A 13,785-nucleotide genomic window follows, 5' to 3' on the forward strand; every position below is an offset into this window, starting at 1 on the left:
AGGGTTAGAAGGCACCATCATCAAGTTTGCAGACGACACCAAACTGGGAGGGATAGCTAACACTCCAGAAGACAGGAGTAGAATTCAAAATGATCTTGACAGACTAGAGAGATGGGCCGAAACTAACAAAATGAAGTTCAACAGGGACAAATGCAAGATACTTCGGCAGAAAAAATGGAAATCAAAGATACAGAATGGGGGACGCCTGGCTTGACAGCAGTGTGTGCGAAAAAGACCTTGGAGTCCTCGTGAACAACAAGTTAAACATGAGCCTACAATGTGATGCGGCAGCTAAAAAAGCCAATGGGATTTTGGCCTGCATCAATAGGGGAATAGCGTCTAGATCCAGGGAAGTCATGCTCCCCCTCTATTCTGCCTTGGTCAGACCACACCTGGAATACTGTGTCCAATTTTGGGCACCACAGATGAAGGGAGATGTTGACAAGCTGGAAAGCGTCCAGAGGAGGGCGACTAAAATGATTAAGGGTCTGGAGAACAAGCCCTATGAGGAGAGGCTTAAAAAGCTGGGCATGTTTAGCCTGCAGAAGAGAAGGCTGAGAGGAGACATGATAGCCATGTACAAATATGTGAGGGGAAGTCATAGGGAGGAGGGAGCAAGCTTATTTTCTGCTGCCCTGCAGACTAGGACACGGAACAATGGCTTCAAACTACAGGAAAGGAGATTCCACCTGAACATCAGGAAGAACTTCCTCACTGTGAGGGCTGTTCGGCAGTGGAACTCTCTCCCCCAGACTGTGGTGGAGGCTCCTCCTTTGGAAGCTTTTAAGCAGAGGCTGGATGGCCATCTGTCGGGGGTGCTTTGAATGCGATTTCCTGCTTCTTAGCAGGGGGTTGGACTAGATGGCCCATGAGGTCTCTTCCAACTCTACTATTCTATGATTCTATGATTCTATGTAGGACTAAACCCACTGATAGTCCTAACTAGAGTAGATCCACTAAGGTAGCGAGATTTAGCTATATGTTGATTATTGATTAAACCAGAGCTTCTTAATTTTTGCACCCAATAAATTCTTATGAAACACTGGGTATAAAGTAAGCATAAAAATCAAACATTTACCAATTAAATCAGCATTTGCAAGGATTGCTAAACAGGTTGGTTTGCTTTCTTATGAAGTACAATTGAAGCATTTTCTTCAGCGTCCATGTTGCTGCTAACAGATTTGTGGAAATGTCTAAAACTGTCACTTCTTTTAGAAACCAAATTTTCTGGGATCCCAACATTGAACTCAGAGAACCCTATTTCAGGTCAGGACCCACAATTTAAGAAGTGGTGGATTAAACAATAAACTTCTAGCCAATATCTCTACTAAAGAAGCAATTATTAAGAGTTTCTTTAATTTTTACCAACATCCATAATGACTGAAATGGGTATACTATAATGATGTCTGGGTGGTCTCTTACTAGACATAGTTGGATGCGGTTCATTGGTCTGAGGCTTAACATAGGCAGGACCATTGACTCAATGCAGTGGGGCTAACCTGTGTCGAGTAGCAGTAGCTCAAATTATTAGGAGCTGTGTATATGCTGAAGACAAAGAGGCAATGACACAACCTGCCAACATTTCCCGATTGAATGGTTGAGGAGTTTTCTATACAATTAAAAAAAGGAAGGAAGCCAAAACTACTGGTAGTGAAGTGATAAATCTAAGCAACTCCAACCAGATTCCACTTTTGCGACACTATACTAGACAGATTTTGATCTCACCTAACTCCATTCCTCTTAAACATTTTAGATTATCTTACCACTGAGGTTTCAACATGTTATTTGTCAGCCTGTAGAAGCACAAAAGAAATAGCCCTGTCAGTTATGATGTAATAAAGTTGACTGAAGCCTCTGTTGTGCTGCAATAAAGATCTTTTGCATAGAAATGCTGGAAGCAGAACATAACATGCCCAACATAGCAAATTTCCAGTACCTACCCTTACAGATCTGCCAGGAAAAGAGAATACAGGGTCACAAAGTAACTGACCTGAAAACTCAGCAGTATGCAAAATACGAACTATATGTATTCAGAAGTCATCCACATTATTTGAAGTTTCACCTCACTGAGGTGGAATTACCTTGCTCAAATTATGCAGACAGCTTAGAATACTGCTGTGCATTTTAGATGCTGTACAAAATGAATTAAATTCTTTAACATTTAACTCAGTGATATAGGCTTGGTTTGGTTAGGTGAAGGGGAACAACGATCAATACTACTGTGCTAAACACACCTATGGACTTAAGAGATAAGCAGAAATAAGGTAGCCAAGATACTAAACGTCTAATTTTAATATCCCCGACCTCATCCTGTGCTGAATCATAACTGCAACATATTAAACTGAAAACCACACTCCAGACTGTCTGAATCTGGTTTAGAGGATTTTTACAACACGCCTATTTTAAAAACTGGAGTGAACCTAACCACAGGTTTATGCCAAAATGCGATTTTCAAAAGGAGTTAATTTTTTACTGACTTCGCTATGCAACACAAAGCTTACCCCCAAAGCAACATCCTAACCCAGTGTGTGAACTCTATAGCTGTTGATAGCAGCAGTGTGTGCATCTGACAGGTTTATTTGTGAACAGTTTATGTTTTCATTATGTTCTGTCATCTGTTACATGGAATTTGTATTTAAGAGGATCCTGCTGTATCTAAGGTGATCACAACAAATTTCAAAGAGCGGAAGTATAAAAAAACTGTGCTAACTGGGAACAGTCCAGAGTTAATCCTTCTACTTGCAGCAATAGGTGAAACATTAACCACCTGCTGAAACACAGAGAAACCAGTAAGTTGTTGTGTTTATTATTAGTCTGGATTAAATTGAAAAGAAAAATAGAGAAAAAAGCTATTTTATACTTTCTAGTTAAAATAGAGTACAATATCAGCTTTATTAAACATGCTGTTTTTGCTCCTCTGTTCAATCTGTTCCTTTAATATCCCCGATTGACAATATTCAAAACCATAAACAGTCTCAAAGAAGGGAAGGGTCACATTTCTCATAGTTCATTAGCTGAACATATGCCATGCAGGTGTAAAGGTCATAGTCTCTAAAAGGTTCCAACTGTCTCAAATAACAGGAGTAAAGGAAAAAATCTCAGTCTCTGAAGAGCTGTTACTCTGAGCAGACAGCCAAACAGACCACTGGCCTATTTCTGTAGGATGGAGTGTGTGTATGCATGTTTCTCTGTGTGCATGCATGACATATTATAATGCTAAAGGCTACAAATCTACAGTAGTACCTATATCTACAACAGTGCCAGAACACTCCAGGTTCAGTCCTTGCCATTTCTAAGTAGACTGGCAAAGCCTGTTGTCTAAAAGCCCAGGTAATTTTTTTCAGTCAGTGTACAATCTAGTATAGACAATTAAAACTTATCAGACCTATGTTGCTAATGGCAAGCAGGGGATGGAATATGTTTGGCCTATGGCTAAGCATTAGTGCTTACATTTAGATGAAAAAAGTATCGGTTCTCTATATCCAACAGACTTCTATCTGAAATGCTGGACAAGCACTGCCTTGTCAGTGTAGATAATCATATATTCGGACTGAAAATGTCTACTCTATTTTGCAAGACAATAAATGACTTAGGTCTAGGTTATCTGATAGACCATTTCTTCTTGATTGAGCCTCACCCAGGACCTCATCAGACATTCTTCAGACTCCATTTCCATGCACTTAGGAAATGGAGCCCTATGGGAGCCCCATGGAGGCCATCATATGATGGGAGGGCTCTTCCAGTGGGAATCTGTGGGGCTTCGTTTCCAAAGTGCATTGAAACAGAGCCTGATGTCCACAGGCTACCCAACTCCAAACAGGTTCCAGACAGGAGAAAGTGGGGAAAAGACAAGGGAAAGACAGATAAGGACGTGGGATGGCTGGCCATCCCTCAAGAAAGGGAAAAATGGGGGGAGGGGGGAAATGGGTTAGGATGAAGTCCAAACCCTCAGGAGAGACTCTTCTCAATTCCTCCATCTTCACAGATATGATTATTTGGAACAAAACGCATGGGTTTTTTGGTAGATACTCATATGATCCAGAAATTCCCTTCCAAGGAAGGGCAGAATGGCCCTCTCCTAACTGTCCTTCCACTGTCAAGCAATAACCTTTGTATTCCAGCATGCTTTTAAAGAACAGTCTTTTAAGAAGGTGAAACTGCTTTTAACTGTATGTTTTTAAATGTATGTTTTAAATTGTTTAAATATTTGAATAGCTTAATTTTATATCAACTTTACTGTATTTATTTTCATGGAAGGCTGCCTTGATTCCCAAGGCAATATTAAATTATGATTGCTAATGATGACGATAATGATGATTCCTCTCACATACACACACTGCTAGAGATGCAAGTAATCAAACAGAAATATAAAAACTTCTGGATGATAGGGTGGTCATCTTATCATTAAAAGCAAGATGACTGGAGGGTGAACAACAACAGAAAAACCCTTTCTGTCAATTCAAGGAGCCAAATGGTTTCCCTTACCAACCCAAAATGTACCCTTTGTATACTGTACCAAAGATACATGACTGTACCATGACATGATGCCATTCCCAAGGGTATTCTTGAAAAGAGAGAACATCGCTGCCTCCATTTAGCTAGGTGGTGATAGTGATATCTCCACTACTACAGCATGATTTCAAGCACCTTGTCTGATCAGCAAGTTGTTTAAAGAAGAAACAAGCTACCATTCAGCTGTAAGCATTTTCCTTTCCCATACATCTAACTCCAGTTCTTCAATGTAAACATTATACATTTGAAAGAGATTAAGAAATCATTTCTATTAAGATCATTCAGTACTGCAACAAAAACCACATTTCAATCAAAATTTTAACCACACAGAACTCTGTATTAGGACAGAAGAGAATTCTGCTTCAAATTCAGAAAGAAATATGCGGAACATATTTCAACATGTAATGTGCAGTTACTAGAATGCCAAACAGTAAGCTGAAATATTTGCCTTTATAACTAGATTATTATCTAGAGACCATTTGTTGTCTGCTTCCAATTTATGACCAGTGACACAAGAAACTAAAATGCATATACAACAAGCTACAAACAAGTGGTACAGCATTTCACAGTTGTTTTAAAGACTATAAGTCTACAGAATGGCTCCCTTCTAACTGTGATCTTTGAGCTGCCAGTAAGCATTTTACATGGTAGGCTCGCAGTATTCACTAGATTTTCTCTGAGTGGATATAGCTTAAAATGTGCTGGGAAATTTATAGTATCATACAGAATTAACTTCTTCACCTTTTGTGGTTTCTACAGCTTCTACAACCTCTTTCTTTTAATTTCACCACTGAGCCAAAACTTCTTGATACCGTAACAGCTAAATAACAAAAGGATTTGGGGGGGGGGGCATTCAGTGCAATATTTTTCACTGCACAAGTATTTGTTTCCTGACACAGAACCTCCATTTCAAGATAAAAATCAGATTTGTGACATATCTTCAATTCTGTGTGAAGCATTCTGGAACAGTTGTCCAAGGAATACCACAGAAAAAAACCCTGTTTAAATTATGATTTGAAGTGCCCATCTGCCAACACCTATGCAACACCTATGTTTCACCATGGTACACCTAATAATTTGTCTTCAAAGAAGCAGTTGTGTTAACCTGTTGCAGAATAAAAAGGAAGGGTAATGTTATCCACAATGTTCTTTAATTATCACAATGATTATTAAATATCACAAATTATAATTAATTAGAGGAGTCATGGAACTCTTAGATGTGGCTCTGATTAATAAAAAATGCCATTGTGATATCACATTGAGAATGCTGTTTAGATCAATCTATGAAAACATTTCCCAAAATTCTCCAAAGACATCTCAACTCCAGGGTGAGAAGAAATTGAAAGCTAGAATGATTCGCTAAAATAATAAAATAACTGAAGATTAAATTGAATAATGCCCCATACCTAACTTGAAAATTAAAAACTGCTGAAGGAAATCATGCTGGTTCAATATGGCCCAACATAACTCACAAAGCATTAAACCAACCAAATGGATAATGGGGAAGATTTTAAAAAATGAATCATAGTCCAGTTTATCCCAACAGCTCAGTATAGATGCAACTGTTTAAAAGCAAGATAAAATCTTACCGCGACTATTAGGTTTTTAATCCTATGGTTGTTTGTGGAATTATCTATTTTAAATGTTTAATTTGATAAAATCTTTCACTATGATTCTGTCAAACAATACTGTAAATTACTGGAAACAATACGAAAGAATCTAGATCATACTGTAGACCATACATGGCACAAAGAATCAATCCAGATATATAGTCTTGTTAACCCATTTGTGTAAGACGCAGAGACCATGAAGAACAAAATTTATATTGTCTCCTCCTCCTCTCTCACTGTATTTAATATATTTAATATTCTATTTAAATATATATAACAAGAAAAAAAGGAGCCCCGGTGGCGAAGTGCGTTAAAGAGCTGAGCTGCTGAACTTGCAGACCGAAAGGTCCCAGGTTCAAACCCCGGGAGCAGAGTGAGCGGCCGCTGTTAGCTCCAGCTCCTGCCAACCTAGCAGTTCGAAAACATGCCAATGTGAGTAGATCAATAGGTACCGCTCCAGCAGGAAGGTAACGGCGCTCCATGCAGTCATGCCGGCCACATGACCTTGGAGGTGTCTACGGACAACGTCAGCTCTTCGGCTTAGAAATGGAGATGAGCACCAACCCCCAGAGTCAAACATGACTGGACTTAACGTCAGGGGAAAACTTTACCTTTACCTTAACAAGAAAAAACTGGAGTTTTCTATACTATATATAGCATGACCTGAAGTCATGCAATGCTCCGTTGCCAAACCTGACTCCCCAAACCTACCTTAAAATCCAGCCAACTGCACCACGGAGTGGAGTTCTGTAGCATTAATGGTCAGGATGCTGAAAGATGTAATGCCCAGCCTCTCTTACCAGTATGCTTCAGTATATTAATGAGATAACATTCAACGCCCCTGTTTAAGGAGCTCCACTGGCTGCCGTTTATTTTCCGGGCCCAATTCAAGGTGCAGGTTATCACCTACAAAGCCCTAAACAGTTTGGGACCCACCTACCTTAGAGACCGCATCTCCCCCTATGAACCCGCACGTTCTCTTCGCTCATCGGGGGAGGCCCTCCTCTCACTCCCACCACCCTCGCAGTCGCGGTTGGTGGGGACGAGAGAGAGGGCCTTCTCCATCGTGGCCCCCCTGGCTTTGGAACTCGCTTCCTAGAGAGATTAGGCAGGCCCCTACCCTGGAAGAGCTTAAAAACCTGGCTCTTCCAAAAGGCCTTTGACACTTAATTTGTTGTTGGACTGATCTATCTGCCCATTTTATAATAGCCCCATTCTTGAGGTGTTGCCAACGTTATTTTGCACTTTATTGTCCATTTCAACCGTGAAATACCTTCCCCATTCCGGCACATTCTGTACTGGGTTTTATGAATTAGTCTCCTGTTTTAATATTGTATGCTTCATGTCGATTTTATCGATTGTTTTACTGATAATTGAGGTTTTATTGGTATAATTGTTTTATTGTTGTATCATTGATATTTGATTGTTTTATCGGGCTAGGCCCCATGTAAGCCACCCCGAGTCCCTTCGGGGAGATGGGGTGGGGTATAAAAATAAAGTTGTTGTTGTTGTTGTTGTTGTTGTTGTTGTTGTTATTATTATTATTATTATTATTATAACATTGAACATAGCATCCTTCAATGCTCCACTTGTCAAAAACAGAAAGGATTTTCTGACGGATGCAGGGGGCTGCTTAGCAACGCGCTCCAGGTTCTCTGAAGGCCAGGACCTTATTGGAGGGAAGAGTTTTCTCCCTTTGGCAAGGGCCAGGCTGAGGAAAACCCAGGGTGTGTTGCTGTTTAGCAAAATACTGCGAGTTTCTCCAAAGGCCTGGGCCCTTACCTTCCATGGCGGCCTCTGCCGCTGCATCTGCCTCCCCCTCCTCCACCGCCTCCTCCTTCGCATCCTCCTGGGGCAGCCTGAGAAAGAGAGAGAAAAGTCCTCCTCCCTCTCCCTCTCTCAAACTCCCTCCGGTTCAGCAGTGCTCCCTTCCTTGGGCTGCCCCAGGAGGAGGTGCAGAGGAGGGGAAGGCAGAGGCAGAGGCAGCCACGAGTGCAGCGGTGGCAGGGAGAATACGACGTGCTGCCAAGCTTCTGGCGGCGCATCGGATATTACGGAGTGTTGGATAAGCAGAAGTCGGATAACCGGAACTCTACTGTAGTAATAATAATAATAATAATAGCAACAACAACAATAACCATGAATAATAAGAAGCTACAAGATTATTTATTATTCATCCTGTATCTCCCCTATGCCTATCTTTAACATCTTTATAGAAGGGTTTTCAAATTTTGGCATTCACAAAGTGAGGGAATTGCAGGTATATGCAAGCCTTGTGGCATTAGTGGCTAATTACAAAGGTTGGGGGAAAAAACACTACTACAGATCTCTGTAACGCTGGGGTAGGCAAAGTGCATCCCATGGCTGCCTGTAGTCCTTCCTATGCCCCTCACACCACAATAAAAAAATTAGATGAGAAGGCCACTTGTATCTTCAAAAACTTGGGAGGATTTTGTGACATTTTGAGTTCCCCGATAGTCTGAAATCTGGGAGGACTTCTGCCCAACTGGAAGTAACTTCTAGTCATGTATTGTTTCAAATAAATAACTTTCCCATGACCAAAACCTGCTGGATGGGGGCAATATACTGTGATATAGTCCTCCGCACACCTCCTACAGTATATAAGGTGCGGGGATAAAAAAGGGCGTAATTTCAATCTAGAGATGTAGAGCAGATTGACAGGTATTCTCAGATCATCTACACATTGTTATTTCTGATGCATAGTCAGAGACACAGTTGGCTACAGTCTTTATGTATGAAAGTCTGCTTGGGGTTTATGGCAAATCAAATTATGTTAACTTGGTTCCAGAGTGTTTTTGAACAGAACCCTATCCACAGAACAATCCTGCTGGGTGAATGATGGAAAGAGATTTCTGCTAATTACTCTATTCCCAAGGAGCTCTCTGTGGTCGCTAAAAACAAAAGGAAAGTTGGAACATCTTCGGTAGTAGTCTTAAACTATCAGGTGTTATAGAAGAAGGGAAAATAAGCAAAAAAACAAAACAAAAACAAACCCCTGTCTTCCCCACACTTCCTTTTGCAAGATCCTCTGCTATGTCTCACTTCCATGAGACAGAGGTACTCTGTATCTGAGCATTTTTCTGTTTATACAAAACCTTAGTAAATTTTTGAAAATTCTGCCCTTGCATTTCTCTAGTTAATGGAGTGATTCGACCCTTTAGTTATTTAAATCCCCAAATGAATACAAGAATAAGCTAAAGGAAATTACTGAATCGAGGAAATGGGGTAATATTACTACTACTAAGCATATTGATTAAATTAGTGAATATGACTTTAATTAGTGAAACTGACAACATATATACAATAAAAAGATAGTTTTCTAAAAATTTAAACGAATCCTAAAGGAAACAATCTCAGTTACTTAGTTTTAAGCTGGCCTGTTTGCAATAGTTCATTCATACAGGACACAAAATTATCGACAATTTCAATACACAATATAGCATCTTCTCTTCTAGGCTATATTCACATACTCATTAGGATTTCAAGTAACGGCTCTTCTGAGGCTCCTTTTTATTCAAGATTAAGGTTTTAAATACTGTAGTTGACCAAAATGCTTATTTCTATGATTTTAAAGAATCAGTTAAAATTACATAAAAGATGTTGCAATGGCACCCACCTGTCTGCAGCAAACCTCCTCACAGCTCCTTCGTAAGCAAAAGTTGTAGGATCTTTTCACACCGATCAGACCCATTCAGGTGGTACCCTACAAAGCAAATAATAATAATATCAGTATAAATTAAAAAGCCTTCATAAAATAACCATATATGCCGACAGTCCACAGGAGAGAATTACATCTGCTCCTAATGCACATCTACAGAATGCCTGCCAAACAAACTCTAATCAGATCACACACTTTATGGCTAAAAGATGCCACACTCTTTTTCAGAGGCCTTCAGAAAGCTATAATTACAGGTGAGGAGAGAATCAGTGAAGCAAAAAATGGAAAATAGCCTAATGAATTTGTGCCAATGAGGGTCTAATTTGAGCAAGTACTGTACAAATAAAAGCAGTATAGTGTAAATGAATTTTATTTCTGGCATCCACAGCTTTGCCTAGCATATTGAACAATGAGCAAAACATTGCAAATAGGAACGACGTCACAGTTCCTAGCTTGGAGGAGTTGCAGCTTGTAGAATACAGTATTTCATCTATAGCTCTTTCCTTAAAAACTGACTAGAATCTCAACACTGTTTTTAATCTAAACTGTTTACACTCATCCAATTGATAGCTCAGTTATAATAATGACAGCTTTGGTTAAAAAAAAAGAGCAAACTGCAATTCCCTACTAAGTCCCAATACTAGCTAATATTTCTGCAATAATTCAGTTAAAACTCTTTTTAAAAGGGAGGCTGAAGTCTGGTCATCCTTTATACTGTACACCTCACTGATAACACTATGTTGCCTCATAGCTACATTCAAAATAGGCAGGATTTGAGGAGTATTCGCGTATTATGCAGATCTGGTGTGGAACTTGAAAACGACACCCTTGTACTAACTCTGCAATCCTAAAAACACAACCCCCAAACAAATTACTTGCTAACATTACTCATTTGTTCAGTTTTAAAGCCCCAAATTGCAAAAGGCTTCCTTGAGAAGCTCTTGCATGATTAAACCATACCTTCATGAGTAGCACATTAATTCAAAACGAACACTCATTACCTAGATTTGTAATCGCTATGCTGTATCAATAGGAACTCAAATCAAGTTCTCCCTCTCTTATATTTATTATCACTGCAGAAAATCATACTCAGAATTAGTATTATGAATTTCTTTTCAGTAGCTCTTGCTCTTATTCATACACTAAAGGTGGAAATGTCTTCTATTTTCAGGGGCTCATCTAATTAAAGCACATTTTTTATGGTTTTGAGGAAACATTTAAGAAAGGTCAACATTGCCTTCCTACAATTTTTTTCCTAGTACAACACAATTTCAGCCTTCAACTGAAATCCGCAAGTGATTGTGCACTTTTAAGTGACATTTGAAAATCATCTAGTAGCTGAAAGTAAAATGATGGTTCCTGAGCTAGAGATAATACTATCTATTGCAGGGTGATGCTCCCTTTGGGCAAAAACAGTCAAAAGCCGTTATTAAATCCATTCCAGGTTTTACAAACAGTTATGTTCTGAAAGCTGTTACAATATACATATATTAATGATATAAAATAGCCAACTAGACTCTTGATACGTGATTATTCAATATATTAAATGCTGCTGATCCAATCACTGGAGGTCGTCTCCCTTAAAGAAATAGATTTCAGCACTTGATGCTTTGGTGCATTGGAAAATTCCTCAAATTTTCACTAACCGCTAACCATAGTGTGATGGACCCCCTTCTCAGGCTGGCCCCATGGTTCCAACCCCTGGGATCTTATCATTCACACTGCCCTTCTCCTCTCAAGTTCCCTCCCTGAATCTGACATTTAAGCATCAAGGTGATGCTTATGGATAAGTGGCTACATTCATCAGTAAATTCACTATGGTAAGCAAGACTGTAGGCATAACATTTCTTAAATGAATCAGCCAGACTTGGTTGTAGAAAATAAATAAGTAAAGATGTATTACAAAACAAATAAATCCCTCATTCAAAGTTCCCAAACCCTATTAACAGTGTCCTTGACTGCCCTAACTCTATTACATTACTATCTGGCTCCAACTTTAGCAGACATACTGCAGGTTTATATCCCCTTTTCCCTCTTTTACAACATTCTCTGAGTTGCAATTGAATGAGTCTAACCAGACTTGTCCAGCTTCTCTCTTCATACATGGGCTATAGTTCTGGTTTGTTCAGATAAAGTATAGTTAAAACATATTAGCTGTTCCTAGGTCAGACAGAACAAGAAACAACAATAAAGTTGTAAAAAATTGGAAATGTCTGGAACATACTTCTAACAGCTACATCAGAGGAGGAGGAGAGTGGGAGTAGCTATAAGGTCCCCAACACAATATTAGAGACCATTCTTTTTAATTGTACATAGCATCGATGAAATCGGTAAATTTCATATGGAAAAGTCAAAGAGAATAACAACAACAACAACAACAACAACAACAACAATTTTATTTTTGTACCCCGCCTCCATCCCCCCCAAGGGACTCGGGGCGGCTTACGTGGGGACAAGACTGATTTCAACATAAAATATAAACACAACAAAATTCATAAAAACTATTTCAGCAGTATAAAAACAACCACACATAATACAGTATAAAGCAAATATCTAATAATGTTAGATGCACATCATCTGTGATTTAGCTTCAGAAGGATCAGAAATGGGCCAGAGTAACTGTTTGATCCATATGGATGAGGAATGGGATACAAAGCAGATCTACTTGTATTGTGAATCCACAGCTAACCTTCAATTATGTAATCTGATCATATCAGGTTTTAATATTGTCTAATATTGTTTTTCATGTTTCTTATGTAGTGTTGTTTTAGCTCAGGTTTTATGATTTTTGTATATTTGTATTAGTGTATTATTTTGAATCAAATTGCTGCTGAAGGTTAGCCACTCTGAGTTCCTCTGCGAGGGAAGAGGATAGGAAAAGGATACACTTAATCCTGTGATCCGAATTACTTAATTCTGGTTTTAATCTCCTCCTCCCCCCTAATACAATGATATTTTTCTTTTAAAGTATACATTCATAATATGTAATCCAGAAATCTTTTTATTTAATATGGGTAAATGTAAACTTCCTAGGGTGTAGCTACAGGATAGAAAGCAATTAGGTAAGATAGCATTTTAGCTAAACATACAGATTTGTATTTTCATTCTGTTATACTACTTGACTTATTTATTGAATATAAAATAACTTCAAAGAGTACAAGGTGACGAGTATAAAATTATCACAAATTATTCCACATGTATATCTGAAAAGGTAAGAAAACAAATAGATGGTTCTAAAACCAAAGGCAATTGAGTTCAAGAAGCAGTGTTCTCTCCTTGAATAAAGCAATTTCCCCATCCTGGCCATTTTACCCAAAGCTACAAACAACATGAAAATTCTGCATGCTTTAATTTACTGGTTATTACCAGCTATAGTCACTATTTAATTTATACCCTGGGTCAGGCAACTTTCCATTTGAAATAAGAGTGCAGACTGTGAGCTCAAGAGAGAATGTATTTGCTCCCCACCGTCAAAGACATCCATTCCTAATTGACAGCTCTAGCAATAAGTAACATAGCATGAGAATCCCTAGCAAAAACCTTAAGATGCAAAGAACTCTGTGAAGCTAACCAGCAGCTGGAAATCAATAACAACTTCATAATTTGACAAAGGAGATTAAATGATGCTGTGCAAATTACTATCAGCATTCCTCTAGCAAATTCAATGAGGTGATAAAGGCAGGATATTATGCTGACAGATGCTGAACGCTTTACATTAAAATATTGACACATCAAATAAGGCCTTCAATTTTTGTTATAACAGTGTATTTAATAGATTAACCAAAAAAAATCACTTCTCAAGAGATATTTTAGGAGAGACGAATTAAAGAAAGATAAATGGGTACCAGCAAAAGAAGGCCAGAATCATATATCAAGCTGCAAATGTAAAAATTAAATACATGTTTTAGTGCCAATATACCTATATTGAAACATCTTTCAGTTCTAAATGTTTACAAAGCTACTTATGCTGTTTTCTAAATGTGT

At 38.7% G+C, this 13,785-nt stretch overlaps 1 protein-coding gene across 17 annotated transcripts in view; it reads right to left on the minus strand.

Moving 5' to 3' along the window:
* The window catches only part of ptprf (protein tyrosine phosphatase receptor type F), a 654,269-nt gene that overhangs the window by 527,498 nt on the left and 112,986 nt on the right, over positions 1-13,785 (minus strand). For all 17 annotated transcript variants that reach the window (XM_062979663.1, XM_062979673.1, XM_062979678.1 and 14 more), the window contains exon 2: positions 9,760-9,846. The gene's annotated coding sequence lies outside the window, so the exon portion shown is untranslated. The remainder of the gene's footprint in view (positions 1-9,759; positions 9,847-13,785) is intronic.

Source organism: Anolis carolinensis, chromosome 4 (genome assembly GCF_035594765.1).
Source record: "Anolis carolinensis isolate JA03-04 chromosome 4, rAnoCar3.1.pri, whole genome shotgun sequence".
NCBI classification, from domain to species: domain Eukaryota; kingdom Metazoa; phylum Chordata; class Lepidosauria; order Squamata; family Dactyloidae; genus Anolis; species Anolis carolinensis.